Source organism: Schistocerca gregaria, chromosome 5, assembly GCF_023897955.1.
Source record: "Schistocerca gregaria isolate iqSchGreg1 chromosome 5, iqSchGreg1.2, whole genome shotgun sequence".
In the NCBI taxonomy this organism is placed as follows: Eukaryota; Metazoa; Arthropoda; class Insecta; order Orthoptera; family Acrididae; genus Schistocerca; species Schistocerca gregaria.
In genome coordinates, this window is record NC_064924.1 from 283,611,400 (window position 1) to 283,619,208 (window position 7,809).

The 7,809-nt window shown below is 44.6% G+C and overlaps 1 non-coding gene across 1 annotated transcript; it reads left to right on the top strand.

The window, feature by feature from the left end:
- The first annotated feature begins 7,495 nt into the window (after positions 1-7,495).
- Positions 7,496-7,570, top strand: Trnat-ugu (transfer RNA threonine (anticodon UGU)). The gene has a single exon. It is a non-coding gene; the product is annotated as a tRNA-Thr (tRNA).
- Positions 7,571-7,809: the final 239 nt, after the last annotated feature.

Here is a 7,809-nt window from a genome sequence, read left to right on the forward strand (position 1 = left end):
CAAATGGTGTTAAGTTTGACTTTTGGCTCGAGTAGGTTCACTTAATACTATTTAGTTCTGTCATGTTTGTGACTGTCTTCTTTCCAGCTGCACTCTTAATGATTACTCTGCCATCCAGAGTCCACACATTCTGAAGACCGAAATGGGATATGGCACTGTTTAAAATCTTTAGCCGCTCGTGTGTCAGATCTTCCCTTATTGTAATCCCTGTCCTTGCTAACTTCTTCTTCTGGGTAAAGATCTCATCCCTTTTTCGGTACGACACAAATTTAATTATTATTGGACGAGGTTTGGTAGCACCTGGTAGTTTTCGTCCCACCCGGTGGCTCCTGTCAATGTCTGCCTTGGTCACTTCGACGCCTAATTTTTCACGCGCAACCTGTATAAGCAGGTTGTCCGTGTCTTCTTCTTTAGTTTCTGCTACTCCAAACAGTCGTAGACTATTTCGCCTTTGGTACTGTTCTAGCTCGTCTGTGGCGGCAGATAGTTTCACTTCCAACTCTCGTGCCTTTTTCTCGTATTCAGGCACAGACTTTTTTAGTGCTGTAATTTCGGCAGTATTGGCCTCAACAGTTTCACGCATTTTGGCCAATACTGCTGCCGTTACAGTATCTGATATGGTGCCTGCTATCAGATCGAGATTGTTTTTATCGCGAAGCGCAGCGTTTACCTCAGAGCGAACCAGCTCCGCTATACCGGGAGCCGCGGCCGCACCTTCCGCCAGGAGCAGGCCCGCCGCACCTGCTGCTTCCCCGCTGCTGGACGCGCTGCTGTTGATTCTTCTGTTTACCATTTTCTCGCAGATATTGGCGGAGCACAGAAAAAAAAATAGCACTACTACACAGAGCACTGTTGTTTACACGATTTCCACTTGTACTAGACAACACCACCTGCGAGAAACACCTTCGAATTCGACTAAATTTCGCGAGCCGAACTTAACACGTGTTACACTGCAGCCGCCATGAGCTAACTCCCTAGGTTCATTGGTAGAATTTTGGGAAGATGTGGTTCATCTGTAAAGGAGACCGCTTATAAAACACTAATACGACCTATGCTTCAGTACTGCTCGAGTGTTTGGGATCCATATCAGGTCGGATTGAGGGAGGACATAGAAGCAATTCAGTGGCGGGCTGCTACATTTGTTACTGGTAGGTTTGATCATCACGCGAGTGTTACGGAAATGCTTCAGGAACTCGGGTAGGAGTCTCTAGAGGAAAGGAGGCGTTCTTTTCGTCAAATGCTACTGAGGAAATTTAGAGAACCAGCATTTGAGGCTGACTGCAGTACAATTTTACTACCGCCAACTTACATTTCGCCGAAAGACTACAAAGATAAGATAAGAGAGATTGGGGCTCGTACAGAGGCATATAGGCAGTCATTTTTCCCTCGTTCTGTTTAGGAGTGGAACAGGGAGAGAAGATACTAGTTGTGGTACGAGGTACCCTCCGCCACGCACCGTATGGTGGATTGCGGAGTATGTATGTAGATGTTAATGTAGATGTAGATCTAGATGTAGATGAAGTTATGTGTCTCTCACTTCGCAGCAAGTGTTTCTGCGGGTCCACGTCGCAAAGCGTCCAACCAACGTGCAGCTCTTCGATAGGGCAATGCCGCCACATATGCTCGTAGCTCCACATGACAGTAGTATTTCTGGCAGCGAGAAAGGCAATTTTCACTTATGCTTGCTGTTCCCCTCTGCTGGCAGTTGATAGTTGGAGTGCTGACAAAAAAATGTTTCAAATGGCTATGAGCACTATGGGACTTAACATTTATGGTCATCAGTCCCCTAGAACTTAGAACTACTTAAACCTAACTAACCTAAGGACCTCACACAACACCCCGTCATGACGAGGCAGAGAAAATTCCCCGCCGGGAATCGAACCCGGGAACCCGGGCGTGGGAAGCGATAACGCTACCGCACGCCACGAGCTGCGGCCGGAGTGCTGACACATTATCTGCATATCCAGTAATGCTGGCAATTGAGGTGTTATACATGGGGATCATCAACCTGTATCGCATTGAAAACAGCCTGAAGATGACGCGCTGGAGCGTTGAAATTGGTAGCGACAAAATAAAATAAAATCATAAGGACGACTGGAAGTGTTTTTATTTATTTGTCACGATAGTAAACGACCGTCGTCCCAGAGACCTCCTGCTGAAAGGATGGACATACAAAAATAGGAATGAAGTTCTACCGATATGGTAACAGATTCTACTGCTGTTAGTGATGAAGCCACATTTTAAAGGCTGATCACTTACAGGATGGCCCACGGGAAAAACTATGGTTTCAGCTGGCCATCCTGCATCTGTTTTAATCAAAAAAGAATGAATTTGCCGAGTATCGGACATATTTGTGGCAGAGTTCAAGACTTCCTTGCAGATTTCCAGAGTAACCCAAGGACGTTTTATGGGACCTTTATTGTTTACAATATACACTGAACAGCCAAAGAATCTGGCACAGGCCGGCCGCGGTGACCGAGCGGTTCTAGGCGCTTCAGTTCGGAATCGCGTGACTGCTACGGTCGCAGGTTCGATTCCTGCCTCGGGCATGGATGTGTGTGATGTCCTTAGGTTAGTTAGATTTAAGTAGTTCTAAGTCTAGGGGACTGATGATCTCAGATGTTAAGTCCCATAGTGCTCAGAGCCATTTGAACCATTCGAATCTGGTACACCTGGATAACATCGCGTAGGGCCCCCAGGAGCACGAAGAAGGGCTGCATCGCGACGTGGCATTGACTCGACTGATGTCTGAAGTAGTGCTGGAGGGATCTGACGCATGAATCTTGCAGGGCTGTCCATCAATGCATAAGAGTACGAAGGGTGAAACAGAATGTTGCAAGTCATCCCAGGTATATACAATAATGTTCATGTCTGGTCAGTCTGGTGGCCATCGGAAGTGTTTAAACTCACAGCAGTGTTTCTGGAGCCAGTCTGTAGCAATTCTGGACGTGTGGAGTATTGCATTGTCCTGCTGGAATTGCCCAAGTCCTTCGGAATGCACAATGGTCATGAATGGGTGCAGGTGATCAGACAGAATGCTTAGGTACGTGTCACCAGTAGGAGTCGTATCTAGATGTATCAGGGGTCCAATATCACTCCAACTGCACACACTGCACACACCCCACACCATCACAGAGTTTCCACTAGATTGAACTCTCCCCTGCTGAAATGTAGAATCCATGGATTCATGAGGTTGTCTCCACACCCGTACACGTCCATCCACTCGATACAATTAGAAACGAGACTTGTCCGAGCACGCAACAAGTTTCCCGTCATCAACAGTCCAATGTCGGTATTGACGCGCCCAGACGAGGGGTAAAGCTTTGTGCTGCGCGGTCGTCAAGAATACATGGGTGGATCTTCGGCTCCGAAAGCCCATATCGATTATGTTTCGTCCAATGGTTCACACGTTGACACTTGTTGATAGCCCAGCATTGAAATCTGCAGCAATTTGCTGAAGGGTTGCACATCTGTCATGTTGAATAATTCTCTTCAAGCGTCGTTGGTCCTGTTCTTGCAAGATCTTTTTCCGGCTGCAGCGATTTCGGAGACTTGATGTTTTACCGGGTTCCTGATATTCACGGTACATTCGTGAAATGGTCGTACGGGAAAATCGCCAATTCATCGAATGCTGTGTCCCGTCACTCGTAAGCTGACTACAACACACTTCCAAACTCAGTTACTTCTTGATTACCTGCCATTGCAACAGCTGTAACCGATCTAACAACTGGTTTATATTTGCGTTGCCGCCCGCAGCGCCGTATTCTAGCTGTATTTTCTGTAATTGAATATACATGCCTGTACCAGTTTCTTTGGTGCTTCAATGTATGTAAACGATAAGATAGAAAGCAGATGATGCAATTGTCTACTAGCAAGTAGAAGCTCCACAAGACAGTGCCGATTTGCAAAATGGCCTACAGATGACTGAAAAATTGTGTAGGCTTTGACACTTGACGAAGAACGTAGATAAATGTAACCTATTCCGCATACGTAGGAAAAGAGATACACTAATATACAACTGAAATGAAACTTCCTGGCAGATTAAAACTGTGTGCCCGACCGAGACTCGAACTCGGGACCTTTGCCTTTCGCGGGCAATTGCTCTACCAACTGAGCTACCAAAACACGACTCACGTCCGGTACTCACAGCTTTACTTCTGCCAGTATCCGTCTCCTACCTTCCAAACTTTACAGAAGCTCTTCTGCGAAACTTGCAGAACTAGCACTCCTGAAAGAAAGGATATTGCGGAGACATGGCTTAGCCACAGCCTGGGGGATGTTTCCAGAATGAGATTTTCACTCTGCAACGGAGTGAGCGCTGATATGAAACTTCCTGGCAGATTAAAACTGTGTGCCCGACCGAGACTCGAACTCGGGACCTTTGCCTTTCGCGGGCAATTGCTCTACCAACTGAGCTACCAAAGCACGACTCACGTCCGGTACTCACAGCTTTACTTCTGCCAGTATCCGTCTCCTACCTTCCAAACTTTACAGAAGCTCTTCTGCGAAACTTGCAGAACTAGCACTCCTGAAAGAAAGGATATTGCGGAGACATGGCTTAGCCACAGCCTGGGGGATGTTTCCAGAATGAGATTTTCACTCTGCAACGGAGTGTGCGCTGATATGAAACTTCCTGGCAGATTAAAACTGTGTGCCCGACCGAGACTCGAACTCGGGTCCCGAGGAAGTTTCATATCAGCGCACACTCCGCTGCAGAGTGAAAATCTCATTCTGGATACAACTGAAATATTGACGAAAAATTACTGGAATCAGTGTCTGCCATAAAATTTCCACGAATAACTATCCAGAACGACCACAAGTGGAACGGGCAAATAAAAGAAAGAGTAGGAAAAGTAAATGCCAGATTGAAATTCGTAAGAAGAACCTCTAAGAAAATGTAACTAATCTAACAAAGAAGTAGCTTCCAAAGCGCTTCTACGACCGAGTCATTATTACTGTAGACCATCTGAGTCACTGATAGAAGCGGTAAAGAAGATCCAACGAAGGGGGGCCAGTTTCGCCAAGGGAACGTTTCGTCGGCGCGCGAGGGAGAGTGATATGCTCAATAAACTCCAGTGTGCATCAAGGAGAGCTTTACCATTGAAATTTCGAGAGAGTACTTTTCGGGAAGAGTCGAACAACTTATTACTTCCTTCTACACACATCTCGCGAAATGACCACGATGAGTAGATTCGATAAGTTAGGTCTAACGGAGAGGCTTACAGGGAAGAGGCAATCGGTTAATGGTAAAAGAAGTATTCTCCACCACATAGCATCTACGTCAGTACGGAAGCAATTTGACGAAGTAATGTAGATGAGCTCACGCCATCTGCCGCACATAATCAGACGCACATACAGTAATATTCCGTCCAGTTCAATATGGAAAGTAAATTCTGTGAACAGTTCAGTGACAGGGTTGCTCTCATCAGAATCGACAGAAAACCAACACCAACAACTATAGTTAGGTATACATATTGTCGTCACAAGCAGAATATGAAGAAACGGAAAAAGAATGAGGGTTTCGAACGAGTAATTCAGTACGCAAAGGGAGACGAAAATCTAATATTCATGAGGTAATGGAATGTAAGGAACATAAAAGGGTTACGGAAGAATATGGGCTTTGTAGTAGGAATGAAAGGGAAGAAAGATTAACGGAGCTCTGAAATGAATTTCAGATAGTAAAGTGAATGCTCTGTTCAAGAATCGCAAGAGATGTACTTCGTAAAGACGGAGATATAGGAAAATTTCAGTTACATCACATCATGACCAGGCAGAGAACCTAAATCAGATATTGCATTGTAAGGCTTACTCAGGGGTAGATACAGACTCAGACCACAAATTAGTGGTGATGAAGAGTAGGCTGAAGTTTAAGAGACTAGTACCGCAGAATCAAGGCGCAAAGAAGTCAGATATGGAAGTACCAAGGAATGAAAAGATAAGCTTAAAGACCCCTGAGGCTATGGATACTGCGAAAATCAATAGCTCAGTAGATAGTTCAGTTGAAGAGCAATAGACATCTTTCGGAAGAACAGTCACTGAGGCTCGGGTGGAAAACGTAGGTACAAGGGAAGTAACTGCCAAAAAAAATAGATAACAGAAGAAATACTTCAGTTGATGGACGAAAGAAGGAAGTGCAAAAATGTTCAGGGAAATACAGAAATACGGAAACGCCAGTCACTTAGGAGTAACATAAATAGTAACTACAGAGAAGCTAAAACAAAATGGATGTACAGATCACGTGAAGAAATCGAAAAATAAATGACGGTCGGAAGGACTGACTTAGCATAATGAAAAGTCCAAACAATCTTCGGTGAAATTAAAATCAAGGGCGATAACACAAAGAGTCAGATGGGAACTCCAGTGTTAAATGCAGAAGAGAGAGCAGATAAATGGAAAGAGTACATTAAGGGCCTCTATGAGGAAGAAGAATTGCGATACGATAGAAGAGGAAACAGGACACGACAGGGACGAGATAGGACATCCAGTATTAGATTCTGAATTTAGAATACTGCGGAAGACTTAAAATCAGATCAGGCAGAAGTGATAGATCACATTTCATCGGAATTTGCAAAATCATTGGCGGAAGTGGCAACAAAACGATTATTCACATTGGTGTGCAGCATGTAGGAGACTAGAGACAAACCATCAGACTTTCGGAAATCGTCAACACAATTCCCTGGATAGCAAGAGTCGTCAAGCGCTTGAATTATCGCACAGTCAGCTTACTCTCTCATGCATCCAAGTTGCTGACAAGATTAATATACACAAGAATGGAAAAGAAAATTGAGGATGTGTTAGATAACGATCAGTTTGGCTTTTCGAAAGGTAAAGGCACCAGAGAGGCTGTTCAATCCATAAGTCAAAGAATTAATGGCAGAAATAAGAGATAGTTTCAAGAGTGGGATTAAAATTCAAGGTGAAAGGGTATCAATATAAACATTCTACATCTATTTCTACATCCATGCTCCGCAAGCCACCTCACGGTGTGTGGCTGACGACATTGCTATGCTCAATGACAGTGAAGAAGATAACAGGATCAGATGAGTGGAATGAACGGTCTAATGAGTACAGAATATGGATTGAGGGTACATCGAAGAAAAATGAAAGTAACGAGAAGTAGCGGAAATGAGCAAAGCGAGAAACTTATCATAACTGGTGATCACGAAGTAGATGAACCTTAGGAATGCTGCTATTTGGCAGCAAAATATCCCGTAGCGAACGGAGCAAGGAAAACATAGAAAGATAAATATATATGAAGCTAGTGTCTGTTTCCGAAAGAACAGATACCGTTGATGACCGTGAAGCTTCTTGTTCGAACGCACACGCTATGCCCCAACTCGTACGGCATTGGTAGATTAATCTGCCATGAGTAATGAGTGTGATGGGCAAACATCTATTAGGCTCACTACGAAAGTAGTGGTGTGGACATGTTGGGAATATGGGTCTCACGGGTAGCGTGCAAGGAATAAGTCCTTGCAGGCGCACTATCCAGTGTGCACTCGGTGGCTCAGATGGTTAGAGCGTCTGCCATGTAAGCAGAAGATCTCGGGTTCGAGTCCTGGTCGGGGCACACAATTTCTACATGTCCCCAACGATGTACAACAACGCTTGTTTGCAGCTAGGGTGTCCATTTAATTACCATTTCATAAAAAGCGCTGGAATAAAAGGGCATTCCTGGCCAATAGAAGTATACTAGTATCAAACATACATTTTATTATGAAGAAGAAATTTTTGAAAATATACTGTAGAAGCACAGTATTGTATGGCAATGAGGCGTGGACTGTGGGAAAACCGGAACAGAAGAAAATG